This window comes from Stegastes partitus, unplaced genomic scaffold (assembly GCF_000690725.1).
Source record: "Stegastes partitus isolate 25-593 unplaced genomic scaffold, Stegastes_partitus-1.0.2 Scaffold194, whole genome shotgun sequence".
NCBI lineage: Eukaryota > Metazoa > Chordata > Actinopteri > Pomacentridae > Stegastes > Stegastes partitus.
In genome coordinates, this window is record NW_007577925.1 from 462,745 (window position 1) to 479,141 (window position 16,397).

Here is a 16,397-nt window from a genome sequence, read left to right on the forward strand (position 1 = left end):
GGATAGGGGCTATCGAGGACCAGGATTGGGCACCCCTGTCCTAAACAAAGAAAACTAACCCACAACCAGACCGATGCAATACCTGCGGAGGGAAGCAGAGTAGAGAAAGATAAGACTGCAGTCAGTGCTAAGTAACCCAGGAACACACTGGGTGTCACAGGTGCTCCTGATTACCTCAAACAGCCACTCACAGAACCAATAGCCAAACTAGAACCACCCACAAGATACAAGATGACCTCAGGGGTCATCATAAGGCAAACAGTGTTTGAAGTCACTCTGTGTGATAAGACACTAGGCCAACACATACAAAGCAGGAACATGGAGTCCTTTATTTGTTAGAAACCTATACCACTACTCATCAAGAAACAATGAGGTTGGGCAACACTGACTCTCTACAATGAGTCTGTCCTCCAGTATAACCTTACTGTGTTTAAACAACCTGTTTATTATGATGTGTACAGTTGTTTTGCAACATCAAGAACTTTTCTTCAAATGTTATTTTGTTTAAGTTACATGTTGGAGCAATCCAGAAGATGAAGTCATAGAGAAAAGGCCTTTGCTGGGAAAGCAACTGACTTTTAGCATAGCAGGACAACCGTTCATGTACAATTTCAGAAAAAAGATGAGGTTAATTTAACCAAAAGCATATTTGGTACTGTAACAGTGTATTTTCATTTAACGTTTCTAACCCTTATGAGGACTAAATTGTTTTTGTGCACAACCAAATCGTTTTTTTAAAACTAGGCAAGCCATACCATGCAATGGTGAAAACTGCCTCCATTTATTGATTTGCAAAAAAGAATCACAAAATTCACAATGTTAAATTATGAACACCTAACATGAACAGGACGGGGGAAAAAAATCCTCATCATAACTCAAGCTCTACAAACCTTTACAGTACCTCTCATGCTCTTTCAAATCCTGGGGAATTGCGTCTGGCAAAATCCATGTCATGTTTGAAAGCAGTGTATGACGCATATAATGGAACGCAAAGAATGAACTCAAGGCTTGGCTTTGGAGAGAAACCCAGAGCTTGAATGCTGTCACATCCAGTGAAGAAAACAAGTATATCTTCCAGAGAGACACCCTTTTCAACTGTCAGATATAAAAAGAGAAAAAGTCAATTAGTTTAACTTTAATTAATTTAAGTTCAACTTTGTCTATTGGTATTTTAAAATATTAATTAATTATACCAGTGGACACTGAAAGTGTTGTTGGAAAGGTAAACTAAACTGCCTCTCCAAATTTCCTTAAACCTGCACTATTTTTCATTTGTTGAAATGGCACTGTAATTTGAAGAAGTTTCTTAATGCTACTGACAATGCTAACCATTATGCCCAGGAAAAATATGAAAATTATGAAAACATGCAATTTCCTATTGTTAACGAACATGATTAAAAAAAACCTTGAATCTACACTAAAATTAAAAATTTGATTAAATAGTGCTTTCAGGCCCATGCCCCATTCTTCTACCAAGTTTCATTGAAATCTGTGTTTTCTGTGTAATCCTGCTAACAAGTAAACAGATGCAGTTGATGACATAACCTTCTTTGTGTTGAAAATAAACTGTTATGTAGTAATTCCAATTAGAACACTTTAATTTTTGCTCTTGTACCTCTATGATGCACCTTAAAACTACTAATTTAGCAAAGCTTGCGTTCAGCATCCTTAAGAAAAAAGTCTAAAAGTCATAGTCCGGCACTCTTCCTGGAATGTGTGACTTCCTCTTTCAGAGTGAATGATCTGGAAGAGACTCTCCATATCAGTCGCTGTTAAAACCTTTCCACCATTGACAAAAAGGCACTTCATCTGTAGAGAGTTTCTCTGGAGTGCATTTAGGACACCTAGAGATGTTAAGCCATCTCTGAACCTAGTAGAAAAGAAAATAGTTTATCCACTTTGTTTAATTTAGAGGGGTTCCACAATTCTAGACACTGATTCACTTGCAATGATGCTAAGACAAAAAAAATAAAATAAAAATAATTTAAAAAAAAAATCAACATCTGTATTTCAGCATTGTATATGCAATCCTTGCATCAGCTTTGTTTCCTTATCTTTAAAAACAACAAAAAAACACAAAAAAAAACAATAATTTTACCACAACTAAACTAGTCTTTGCCTTTTTTCTGCTCAGGTATAAGTACTGCATGTGCTAAGACATACACATACCTTTCAAAAGGTGCTTGGGTCCTCTGGAGAACGTACCAGTGAGCCAAGTCCAAAGCAGTCTCTTGTTTGTTTTTCAGTGCCATGCAAACGTTGTGGCCAGCTCATAGACTGTATAAAAGATGGACGTCGCAACCGGCCCTGAAAAATGAAGCCAACCTGGAAGTGTCAAAAACCTGCAATATCACTACGTCCGCTAGCTGCTGGCTCCAAAAAGCCCTGGCTCCCATAGACTTGAATTGGAAAAGAAGTGATCACAGATCACGAAATACTGCATTCCTACAGCTCAGGATTTTTTTCTTATTAGTTTTCATAGTCAAATCCAGAGATCAGGTGGCCAATCTGAAAATAAATCAATACTGAATATTTTTTAAAATATTACCAAAATTTTGCAGGGCAAGGGGGTGTGGCTGGCTTGATTGACAGTCGGCAGCAACGATGCAGACGAAGCGAGCAGAAGGCGGCAAATGTGGGCGGGCAGAGAGGGCCCGCCTCTCAATCCGTCTGACCAATCGCTGCTCCCATGGTTCCGCCCCCGCCCCCCCCAAACGATTTTTGCGTGACTGGCTCCAAAAATCCAAGATGTCAACCAGGAAGTAGCAAAACCCTGGCTTCATTTTCTCAGTGCAGAAACCAACAGGTGACGTCACGGTAGCTACGTCCATCTTTTATACAGTCTATGGGCCAGTACAAAGCAGTACATTGTCACATCAGGGAGAGGTGGAAAAGCAAACCATTTCAGTAGAGGTTGTGTTTGGAATATATATGGTGTGAAATGCTAGGGATGTGGATATTTGGAGCTTTGTAGCTGTGCTTCATCTTATTATTGTAATGTATTTACAATACGATCTGCATATTATCTGTATAGGCAGATAAAGAACCACTTTACGAACCTTTAATTTGAAAGTATAGCCTGCGTAAAATATAGACGATCTCCTAGAGCAGGAGTCGGCAACCTTAAACACTCAAAGAGCCATTTGGACCCGTTTCCCACAAAAAAGACAGTACCGGGAGCCATAGAACCCTTTTGACATCTAAAATGAAGATAACACTGCATATATGTTTTTTACGTTAATGCTATGTATTAAAAAAAACTATAGTGTGTTGCATTTATAAAATCCATGAACTGCTACAAAGGAAACAAAATTTTACTTCTGGACAAAAACATTTTGAACTAAAAAACAACAGCAACAAAAAAAACACTGGGTTGAAGGTTACTTTCAAATAAAATACTCAACGTCTGTTTGAGTCCTCTTTGTATATATGAAATAAAAAGCCGATCTTAAACTATCCACCTGCAGCAAAGTAAACATGCCGTCTGGTTGTCCTGCTGACTGCAGCTGGGACTGCTGACCAGACTCCTGACTCCCTGTGAGCGCTTTGAGACAGAAGAAGCTGCTCACTGAGGACAGTAACTGCAGAATGATGAGTGTTTTCACGTCAGAGTCTCCAAAACACTAGAAAAGTCTCCAGTAAAAGTGGCTAGATTTGTCGCTCGTCGCTTTTGACAATAAAAAAAGTCGCCAAGAGGATTTGGAAAGTTGCCAGATTTAGCAAGAACGTCATGAAGTTGGCAACACTGCGTGTGCCGCGGGGGTCGCACATCGGCGGTCATGACGCATTTGAGTGACAAAAAAATTAAACACGTTTTATTTTAATGGTTCAATTCACAAAAATCTTCAAATTTAGAACTACATTTTTAAACTTAACGAGCTAAAATAAAATACATTTAAATTAAAATACTCATTTATTTTTCAAAGCCACAAGGAGCCGCAGCAGAAGTATGAAAGAGCTGCATGCTGCTCTGCAGCTTCGGGTTGCCGACCTCTGTCCTAGAGGCTAATCTTCTACTAACCTCTCACTTTCACTGGAATCTAAAGACCCTGAAATGGCTTCCTGGGGATCAGGATCATCAGAGAGATATTCTTCCTCAAAAAGGCCAAGGTATGTACTATAGAAAATGACAAACCTTTTACAACAGACAGAGCTAACGTACAAATACACAATCCTGGCATAGTTGTATTGCCACTAACAACTTCCTTCATGTTTCATAACTCCAGTGGTCATGAATAAGCAGTGCATTATTTCACTGTTTACAAATTAAGGGTCAAAAGGTCAAAAGAACCTCTCCCTTGCCAGACAGATCACTTTGTCTGCACCCACATGTCCCATGTCACCGTGCAAGCTCTTGAGCACCATTGGCTTTAGTTCTGAAGGGAGAACCAGCTGTTTCCTCTGGCTAACATGCCTGTACAGAATTCCTTTGTCTCGTTTTAGTTTGTTCCATTCGTGGACTAGTCTCTTGGTCTCACGTGACATTTGTCTTTTGTCTTTGTCACTTGGTCTCCATTCTCTCTTTTTATTGTTTTATGGCCTCGCTGATTACAGGGTCATTTGGTTGTGCACTTTGGATGTCCTGTGGAGTGAAAACTGGCCTAGTACCAGCAACCCATGGCACATCGTCTCTCTCCACCAACTTGTTCCCTTGCCAGACAGCTGCCACCATATCTGTGGACACAGTTTCTGTGTACTCGCCAATATGATCCTGTAACTGGAGGGGATAACGTGACAGGTTATTGGCATCAGTGTTCACCCTCCCTGGCCTGTACTTAATGTCAAAACAAAAATCAGACAATTCACCGACCCAGCGATGACTCACTGCATTGAGTTTTGCTGTGCTTAATACATAAATCAGTGGATTATTGTCAGTGTACACTGTGAATGTAGGGCCATAGTAAAGACAGTCTCTGAATTTCTCACACATCTCCCACTTCAGATTGAGAAACTCTAACTTGCCAGAGTGTAAGTGATAACTTTTCTCTGCTGCCGTAAGTGCCCTGTAGCCATATAGTAAGGGCATTTTATGAGCTTTTTCACAAATCTGGCAACTAAATCGTTACCAAACAACTTCTTCACCAATATGTTTGTAAAGGTGTGTAATANGTTGTAACTTAAGTACCCTAATAAAGCTTTTACTTCCTCAACTGTTTTGGGCTCTCTCTCTCTCTCTTAACTGCACCACTACCTCGAAGTCCTTGGGATCTATTTGGATGCCTTCCTTTGAAACAACACGACCTATGTACCTCACTCACTGTTTGAAAAGTTCACATTTCTTTGTCTGTAATTTGATGCCATGTTCTCTCATTTGGCTACACACTTCATGTAATACTTGTATGTGACCATCAAGGGTTGTCCAATAACACAGCACGTCATCTAAGTATGGGAAACAACACTCATCCCTTAGGCCGTCCAACACCTCCTCCATACATCTTTGAAATGCTGTGGGGGCATTCGTGAGGACAAATGGAAGTCGCACCCATTCATACAAGCCCAATGGAGTGTTGAATGCAGTGACATGTTGTGATCCCTCATCCACAAAGCCCTGATGGTAAGCACACCCTTGGTTGAGTATGGAAAACCATGCGTAGCCTCCAAGGTTACCCATTAGGTGTTGGACATGTGGCAATGGATGTCGGTCGGATATGGTTTTCCGATTGAGTTCTCTGAAATCCATGCACAAGCGTAAGCTGCCATCTTTTTTTTGTAAACAGACTACAGGAGACGAGTACAGTGATTTGGATGCCTTGATCCAGCCTTGAATCAGCAGGTTCTGTACATATTCCTGCATCTCCCTGTATAATGGTTTTAGGATGGCATTGTAACGCTTTTGTACAGGTGTCCGGTCCTTCAGACCAATTTTGAGTTTCAGACTTTGGATACAGCCAATATATCATCTCCTTTGGCAAAGATATCAGAGTCCTCGTACAAAATCTTCCTTACTGCTTGCTACTCATTTTCCTCCAAGTGTGACAAGTGTTACCGGCCTGAGCCTGCTCCTTTAAGCGCAATGGCTTATGGGAAATGTAGGAGGAAAAGAGAGAGCGCAGTGTGGGTATGTCCCGCTCGATACTCATGTTGTATTCTTCACCGTGTCTGTGAGAAGCAAATAAAATGGTTCTGGTTCGCTAGATTAATCGTCTCCCGTACAGTCTGTTTGACGGCGACCCGGGTGGCTTGTTACCGGCATAAACGAGTCAACACAGTAGTGCCGCGTACCACGGTATGTGCCACGGAGCTGAAAGAGGTAACACAAGTCACCTGGTGGGTGCCATTTCTTACTGACTGGGATGTTTGGTTTGTTCTTTACCTGTTGACTTTGTTTTCCACACCTAACTGAGCAGAGCAGGCTTCGGTCTTTGAGGGCGGTGTGACTGGTGTTTCATTTTGCCGAGGGCAGATGACAGGTTTCATGTCTGCAATTTCCTGAAGAGTGCCCAGTACTGTTCTCCCTGAGAGAAAAATGTCATGTTTGGTCACATTCTGTATAGGAATCTTAACAACTTTGGATGACCCCTGAGGAACATCCACTAGAGCAGGGAACAACTCTAACCCTTCCGGGCAGTTATTACATATAGATATACATACATATATATATCGGCTCATATAGCAATGTCCCTCCCTCTGGCCAGGCTCTAACTCTGCACCGAACTTCATCTATTTTATGATAAGCCCTTTTTTTCCTACCTTGACATCACAAATGGGAGATTCTTCCTCTCACACAGCTATACTGAGGGTGGACACAATGGTTTTGGCTGTATCTTCACTAACATTTAAAGGTTCCTTTAACAGTGGACTGATATCCACATCATTGGTCTGCTCGTTCCCCTTGATGATCTCTGCAATAACATTTGACCCCAACAGTGGAAAACTGATGCAACTTGTTCCAACTAGCATAGGTACCTGCACTGCTACAGTTCCATGATTCATGCTCACGAACTGTATCGTTACAGCTATCTGCCACTACCGTGAGCTGCAGAGACCTCCAATGGGCTGTATGTGAGAAAACTCTTGAGAGGTTGGATCCTGATATTTGGTAACTCCTTTTCAACCCAGTCCTTTCCCACAATCGTTACCTGAGCCCCAGAGTCAAAAAGCATCTGCACTGGAACCCCATTGATGGCGCAGGAAACCATGCACCTTTTGCCAATGAGTTGGGCAACACGTTTTTTTCCCTGTTTTCTGCTGAGTATTTGCTGTCACATGTTTCTCTATTTGAAGAGAGCCAGCTGTCACAGGGGGCGTTGTAGTTACTTCAGTCACTGGCTGCCCCTCTCCAGCGACTGCACTCCGATCCTGCCCCGTGGTCTCTTCAGGCAGCCAACAGCTCGATGTCCCTCCTGCCCACAGCAGAAACAGTGGGAGCATGACATATATCCCAGTTGCACACAATGAGAACAAGGGCCTTTGGTATCAGTCCTCCCTGTTTGGGGACTGGTGTGGGGCTGCTGAGTATCTCTGAGAGTCTCACTGTTTAATTTTGTGGTCAGTTTAGTCAACTGTTTTGTCAGTGAAGACACCTGTGTAGTCAGTTCCATAATAGCAGTCTGATTAGCCTGTATATTACGGCTAACATCAGTCAGTTTCACTTGATCAACTGGTCGGCTGTTGCCTTCCTGAGCTGAGCTAACAGTCACCAATCTGGATTTAGTCACAGCACCGAAGCGTTTGAGTCTGTCCGCCTCCTCATTGGCTGACTTAGTAACTTTGTCCAACAAGTAATCATCAGTCACATTCAAGTCTTTGAGGTAAGGTTTAGGATCATTCCTAATGTGACTGCTTTTTTCAGCTAAACCTTGATGAAGTGTATGGAGGAATGTACCTTGGACCAGTCTTTTCTCATAACTGAATTCAGTGTTACTTTGTTGTGAGGCTGACAGAACACGCTGTTTGAGACCTATGATCCTATACATGAATTGTTGTGGGGTCTCCTTATCCTGCTGTTTAGCATTACTCAAATTATGAAATAGTTCTGCGCTACTCTTTCCAATGATGTGAGACCTACGAAATCATTTTAGCTCATCCACAGTGAGATCATCTTTGTTGGTTCGCATTTCTCTGAAATAATCTGGTTTGGTTACCTTTATGCAATCCTTCTCAAAGAGTGGGGCGCTCCTCCCCCAGGGGGCGTGGTGCGATGCCAGGGGGGGGCACATCTGACCCCAGGGCAGTGTTCATTTTGTCAATGAAAACTTAAGAAGCCCTGACAACAAAAATTAAAACGAAATCTCTGTTCATTATCAATTGACAAGTAAAGACATGACGACAAAGATTATGCTGGCCTGCCGGACAATCTGGATTCTGCTAAAAATGCTATTAATAGAAAATTTTTCAACTTGGGCAATTTTGTGTAGAATGCACTTTCCACTGTTTTTCAACAAATGTTTGGTTGCTCACCTGTCAGAGGAGCTGCACTGCAGACACCTGGTAGCATCTACCGGAGCAGCATGTGACCTGCTCCAGCCTAGACCTCTGCTGGCCTTTGCTAGGCCTGGCCTTCCACCTGCTACAGCCTGAACTTCTGCTGGCTTTGGCTTGGCCTGGCCTTCCACCTGCTTCACCCAGGACCTCTGCTAGCTTTGTCTGGGCTTGGCCTTCCACCTGCCTCAGTCTGGACCTCTGTTAGCTTCAGCCTGGCCTGGCCTGGCCCTCCACTTGCTACAGCCTGGACCTCCACTAGCTTCAGCCTGTTTTGGCCTGGCCCTCCACCTGCTACAGCCTGAACCTGGATCTGGGACATTCACTACCTCACTACCTCCAGGTGGCTTTTGTGCTGTTTATTGGTACAGACATGCATTTCCTCATAAAACCTCTTTTGGTTTTCAAGCCATTTCTGTTTGTCTCTCTGCTACTTGCACAGACCCAGGTTCTTGAGCCTGCCAGTAACGTTTTACCTGCGGCTGTTATCGTGTCCTATGGAGGCGGCACATTGAATTTTAATCTACCCTTCAGAGACAGCTCATCCTACTGGATCACTAAAACTGTTGGTCTCCCTCCCTCTCACACAGTTCATCTCGCTCTGTGTCATTCACTTATGTTGCTGCAGCAGCTGCTTGACTCTCATTCTATGCTTTTGGTAAAATCTTCTGTGAATTATAATCATCAGCATTGTTTTCGGAAGGTTTTCAGGCGCATATTGATCATTCTTATGTTAACTATTTCTGGTAATGTTCACCCAAATCCTGGGCCTGCTTGAGATAACCCCACCCCTTCTCAATTGTCATTTAGTGATTTCTGTGTTCGTAAATGTTTAGGCTTTTTACATGTAAACATCTGTAGTCTGCTAAATACGAAGCACTTTGACAATTTAAAATCATTGGTGCATGCTGCTAATCCTGACGTCCTAGCTATCTCTGAATCTTGGCTCAGGAAAAGAAACTCCGATCTTGATATTCTGATTCCAGGCTACAATGTATTTTGACAGGACAGAGCTTCCGGGGGGGTTGGTGTAGCTATGTATGTTAAAGATCATCTGCATTGTACTGTTGCACTTTCCAAGTCAGTCCCTAAACAATTTGAGATACTGGCGTTAAAGCTAAAACTCTCAACAAGTTTTTCTATCACTGCTGCTGTCTGCTACAGAACACCCTCTGCCCCAGCCTCCACACTTACTGCACTGAGCGAAGTTCTCGTACCATACGTCTCTTCAGAAATTGTTCTCCTGGGTGACTTAAACTGGAATATGATCAACCCACCAGACATAGTATTGCAGCAATTTGATGCTTTAAACCTCTCCCAAATTGTATCTGAGCCTACCAGACCTAACCCCAAATCTTCCTCATCCTCCAAATTGATTGACCTCATTATTACTAACACCCCTTCCAACTATCAATCTGTTGTCTTCAGTTAAATGAGCGATCACTGTGTCATTGCATGTGCACGGTCAAGCTGCTCAGTTAAAAAAACGGTCTGTGATTGTGACCAAACGCTCTGAAGAACTTTGACATGCAGGCCTTTCTTCAAGATGTCGCAGCAGTAAATTGGGACAGAATTAATTCTTTCCCCTCCGTAAATGATGCCTGGCCTCCTTTTCAAGAATACATTCAGCTCAATCATCAACAAACACGCCCCTCTGAAAACATTTAGGACCAAGAATTGTTACAGCCCCTGGTTCTCCCAAGACTTGTCAGAACTTATCTAAGAATGCCCTTTTGAAGAAAGCCCGTTCCTCTCAGTTCCCTGTTGACTGGTTTGCCTTCAGGCAATGTGGAAATAAAACTGCACAGACCATCAGGAAGGCCAAAATCTCCCACTTTAAGGAGAAATTTTCCACCTGCGGATCTGATGCTAGAAAACAGTCAAGTGATATTTTGGAAAGACATGAAATAAAAAGGCATCAGTTTCTCTTTTCATACTGAAATATGAAACAACATTCATTAAAAACTCACATGAATCATCAAGATGTTAAGGCTCTTCTGACCAAATTTGAAGTGGATCTAGTTAACTTGTTAGGCAGAGATTGTAAAAGTACAGAACTTGTAACTTGTAGCCAGTAGGTGGCGCTGTGTCTGTAACTCGATATTGACATGTGGGTGTATCATGATGATCAATCCTGAGAAATCTCAGTAAAAAATTGGACAAAGTATGCTAATGGAGGGGCTGCAAGTTGGCTCGGTAGTTACCACTGTCATCTCGCATGCATGGAGTTAGCATTGTTGTCCCTGTGCAGAGTGGGTTCTCTCTGGGTTCTTTGGCTTCCTCCCACTGTCCAAAAACATGCTGAGGTTAATTGGTGATTCTAAATTTTCCATTTTGTCAGTCCACTGAATTCTCTAGGGTGGAGTTTGTTAAATTCCAATGGCTTTACATGGCAACACCCTGACAACAATGGCACTATTAATTAAAAATGACTGACTTCCTGTGGGACTTTGGGTATGGCTCCAAGAGGCTTTTTTAAAGCATGGACATGTGAATACTGAATTTGATACATCTAGGTAAAAAGTAATATGGGGTCTGCAACGCTGCAGTTTTGTCGGGGGCAGTATCAAAACATATTGCCACATCCATGTCCAAGACCCCTGAAACATAGAACTCATGTTTCAGGGGTCCCATGTCTTCATTTCTCAGACATGTGCTAAATTTCATGAGTCAAACACCTTTAGCCCTTTAAAAATGTGATTTGGTTTACAAGAAGAAGAACAATTCTGTCAGAAACAAAAGAGCCTTTGCACCACCCAGTACTTGGGCCATAGCAAAGAAAACTGACCCGCTTTTTGTTTCACCTTGTAGCCCTATAATACATTTAAAAAAGAAAGAATAAGAAAGACTTTGAGAAAACATTTGTAGGACATGGAGTTGGTTGCAAATGTTTGTCATTCTTTTTAACTACTGATACAAGTCAGACATTCACCCAGAGAATGGTGATTGTGATTTTTCTAAAACACATGTATCTTTGTCGATCTTAAGGTAACTTCGACACACATGTTGTTTTAGCTATAGTTTGGCACCAGTTCCGATGAATTTGTGTTTGTTTTGATATTTCAATCAGGTCCAATTTATATTTAAGGGTCAGAATGGGGAAAGTAATGATTGTAAACTAGACAGGACTGACAAATCAAGTTTTATTTTGATTTCATTCGCTGCTGGAAGAATAATGAATGCTGCTATGCTGAAGAATGTGAACAAAAGAAACAGTGACAGACAATTGAAATTAGTTTATTACTAAAAAAAAAAAACAATCAGTGCAGACAGAGAACAGAAGAACACAGACACATCATCTGGACTTGAAAAAAGCCCAAGAGCCCCATGGAAAAACACCCCTAACTATTTACTTAAATATTTTTGATTTATTAGACAGATCAGGGGCTGCAAGGTGGCTCGGTGGTTAGCACCGTCACCTCGCAGCTAGAAGAGCCCCGGGATCTTTCTGCATGGAGTTTGCATGTTCTCCCCATGCAATGTGGGTTCTCTCCGGATTCTCTGGCTTTGCCCTGAGTGGGCTGGGATAGGCTCCCGCCCCCCGTGACCCTACAGAGGATTAAGCGGTGTATAGATAATGGATGGATAAATGATGGATGGATGGATAGACAGATCAGACTTTTGCAATAAAATAATAACCAGCTGAGATGGGCTCAGGATTCAGCTCTTTCACAAGTGATGATAAGTGGAGCTTATAAACTGTGACTGTATGTATGACAGCTTACCTGTCTGAGGTGATGAAAAGTGCACAGTGTGACCTGCTGTTAGATCCTGTTTTAGTGATTTCTGTTTTAGTACCAGGGCAAAGCTGTAATTATAAGTAATTCATGAAGTTACTGCTGTGTTATGTTGTGTGCATAAATGTGGCATCTCTCTCGCTTTGGAGACCATAATTATCTAGCTTCCGTCTGCTGCTGTAGGTATCTAAAAAACTTAGAGGAAAGGCTCCAACACAGAACAACTAGAAGCAACAAACTAAACGTCAGCTCCGATTAACATTTTAAGGTCTTTGTGGGTGAATTCCATTGACTAAAGTCATGCTGTGTTGTTTCTGTACGCACTGCTGGCTGCTGCTATACACGCTATTGTAGTCTAATCTAATGCTGATTTTATTTGCACTTATACACACACTTAATCCCCCCTCAACAAGTACAAGTAGTGTACAGCATTCATGTGTGAGACCAGGATAATCCCACAGTGGAGGCCAGACATGGGCATCAATACCAGCTTTTGTAGGGAGAACGGTTGATCACAGTACCTATAAAGATAATCAAAAAAAAGCAGCAAACTACACCAATTCATAGAAACACAGCTACTTTATCACAGATTCATATGTACTGTAGCTACGCATGACTATTAATCAACAACAATAAAAACAACATGAATCATCTGTGAGGAGAAATAGTGATGATTGTGGTGCATACATTCCCAGCAGGATTCCTGTGTCAACAGAAAGAGAAAGAAAGACAGAGACAGAGAAAAAAAAAATAGAAAGAGAAGGTTTTAAGATAAAACAGGGGTTATGCATTTTCCTAAGGAAGACAGATTCATTACTGATGAAAAGAGAAAAAAGCATCCTCAATAAATGATAGAGTGGGACTTAAGGCTGATTAAAAAAAAAAAAAAAAGATTTATTTGCTTTAATCTCATGTAATGTGCGCAAATGCATTTTTTTTCTCCATTTTTTAGTTGATAGTGCCTTAGGTGAAATGGTCCAAGCTGGTTTTACCACTGATGTATTCAAATGTTCTCTCTTAATGGTATTTCTTTTATTTGTTTTGTCTTACTTTGTTTGCTTAAAACTTGAAAAGAATCTAATTGAATCTAATTCCAAAGGACCTAATTATCTGTCTTTTCTCAAATATTATAATAGTTTATTATATTGTGTTTATAATAGCTGCTATAGCTTCTCATGTAGCAGCTTGGTCAATAAAGATGTTACTAACATTACTGAGAAATTACTTTTTAAAATCCTAAATGGCTGATTTAGAGATAAAGTCTTAAAAAATGTGGGGTGTGCTAGTCCTAATTTAAAGACACCTAAAGTTTTAGTCAGACTATATCACAAAGCTTTTTAGCTCTGAAAGTACATCCTAAGTCTGTCCCAAGTTAGAGGTAGTCCAGAGGATGCATCAATTATGAAGAACTAGGGTGCATTTAAATATCCATACTACCATGCTATAAAAAGTATGCCACAAAACGATTTTCATCCATCCATCCATTATCTATGCACCACTTAATCCTCACTAGGGACACCTATCCCAGCTGACTACAGGTGAAGGCAGGGGACACCCTGGACAGGTCGCCAGTCTATCGCAGGGCTACATTTAGAGACAGACAACCAAGCACACTCACATTCACATCTATGGACATTTTAGTCCAATCCCCAACTAACTTCAGCAAGTTTTTGGACCTTGTGGGAGGAAGCCGGAGAACACAGAGAGAACCCACGCTGCACGGGGAGAACATGCAAACTCCACGCAGAAAGATCGCGGGTGTCCTCACTGAGACACGAACCGACGACCTTCTTGTTGCAAGGCAATGATGCTAACCATCACGCCACCTTGCAGCCCACAAAACGATATAGTACATTCAATTATAGTATGTTAAATGTAGTAAACTACAATTACCAGGATGTCCTACCACATCAGGTTGTGTTTTACAGTATAGAAAGCCATGTTTTCTTGCAATTATGACCTACAGTCTTCTACATCGTGGAAAATATGTTGCAAATGTCACATTATCTTGACCAATTAAGAGCACACAAATAACAGCTTATTTCTCACTACAGACTATAATGACTATATGTAAAGGGCAGTCAAAGCCTAAAGTGCAATGTTGTCTTAAAAAAGGATGTTTCTATGGTATGCACACTGCATATCAAAGTATGCACATTGTAAGGCAAGCTGCAGTACATACCGAAAATAAAATTAATAAAAAATGTGATATCACATTTCTCCTGAATTAGCCTCTCTTCACTGGCTCCCTGTAAAATCCAGCATGGAATTTGAAATCCTGCTTCAAGCATATAAAACTCTTAATGACTAGCCCCATCTTACTTTAAAGACCTTATTGTACCATATCATTCTAACAGAGAACTTTGCTCTCAGACTGCAGGTTTACTTGTGGTTCCAAAGTTTCCAGAAGTAGAATGGAAGCCAGAGCCTTCAGTTATCAGCTCCTCTGTTGTGGAATCAGCTCCCAGTTTGGGTTCTGGAGGCAGACACCTCTCTACTTTAAGATTAGGATTAAAAAGTCCCTATTTAATAAAGTTTATAGCTTTGAGCTGTTCAGGATCACCTGAATTTAATTCAATTAAATTTTATATATATAGCGCAATTCACAACATATGTCAGCTCATAGCGCTGATCATAGTAAGGTGAAGACCTTACGAACTGTTCCTTAGTTATGCTACTATAAGGTTAGAAGCAGCCAAATGTTGCTTAGAACTGTTGCTCCATGAACCTTACTCACCGACCTGGTACTGCCTGACTTCTATTTCCAAACTGAAATCACACTTGCGTGGTCCCTGTTTTCAGAATGATGACAGTCTGGAGGCTAATGATGTGATCTTCTGTGAAGCGATAAGGAACTTTAAACATCAGTGGACCAAGTGCATTGAAGTTAAGGGGGTTATGTTAAAAAAAAAAAAAGAATGCAGAAACAATACTTCTGTGATGCTGTCTTGTGAGGCAGAGAATTTTTTGATGTACCCTCATATCAGTTCATTAATGTGATGTCCTGAGACCAAGTACAGATTCAAATGCAGGTATCAAAGAGCAAAGGTCAAACACAGGCAGGCAGTCACCGAGGCAACCAGAGCAGAGCAGGCAGCAGACAAATGGACACAAAACAGAAACAGAAAAAAATCCAAGGACACATGATGCATCAAAACATAGAGAATCAGCCAAAAACATGAGTTAGGAACACATACAGGTCATACACAAGAAATCCCAGAATAACTGAAGGAATAGTAAGAATTCTGGAGTGCGATTAGTGCAAAGACAATCTGGCAACTGGGAAAGAATATACTGAGGTAATCGGCTGATGAAACACAGGTGTTGTGCAAAAACTTGCGAAAGACCAAAGAGTGGATGTAAAACTGTGTAGATCCATGGAAACAAAAGGCTCAACACTAACAGTAAGGGGTTAACCAAAGTCCATGTGGGTTGTCACAAAAAATCATCCTAAATATTCAGTTTCACCCCTGTGCCTGACTCTAAACTGATCGTAGGTATATGTGTGGGCATACATGGTTGTCTGTCTCTGCACTGACCAGTGATAGACTGGCCACATGTTCAGGGAGTACCCTGCATTTTTCCCTCTGTCAGCAAGAATAGGCTCCAGCCCTACCAAATGATAAGCAGCTATAGTCGTCTTCAAATTTATTCATACCCTCCCATGAAAGAAAAAGCAAAATTCACAATAATCACTCAAATAACTAGAAACTGAAAAATTAATTAATTAATAAATACATAAATACATACATACATAAAAATTTTAGAATAAAATTGAGGAAAACTGTATGGAAAATAGATTGATGGATGGACCCTGTCCCCTCAGGGTCTTCCTTGTTCCTTACTAACAGTTGCTCTAAGCAACTCAGTGAAAGATCTTTCTTCCCTCATTACTTAGAAACCTTTACCCCTCTGAGCCCCCAAGGCATGTTAGGCATAGGTATACAGGGCACAGGGAGTGATCACAGATGTTTATCACTTAACAGATGTTTATCACTTAAACGGTAAAAGGAAGGCAATTTTAATATTTACTGCTGGGCAGTTTGTAGTTTATCCCCGACATGGTTATCATAAAGTTTCATTTATTCTAATAATAAGCCGTTACTGCAGGACTTCCAACAGTAACAGGTTAGGGTTAGGGTTAGACTGGAATGTCAGACTGGAAAGTTCACAGACTGGAATGTCCTCTGTGAACCTCATGGAGACAACATCAACACCATGACTGAGTGTGTGACAGAT

At 41.2% G+C, this 16,397-nt stretch overlaps 1 protein-coding gene across 1 annotated transcript in view; it reads right to left on the reverse strand.

The window, feature by feature from the left end:
* Positions 1 to 12,718: 12,718 nt before the first annotated feature.
* Positions 12,719 to 16,397, reverse strand: part of LOC103356343 (probable C->U-editing enzyme APOBEC-2) — a 17,997-nt gene continuing 14,318 nt past the window's right edge. The window contains exon 4 of the mRNA XM_008280447.1: positions 12,719 to 12,861. The gene's annotated coding sequence lies outside the window, so the exon portion shown is untranslated. The remainder of the gene's footprint in view (positions 12,862 to 16,397) is intronic.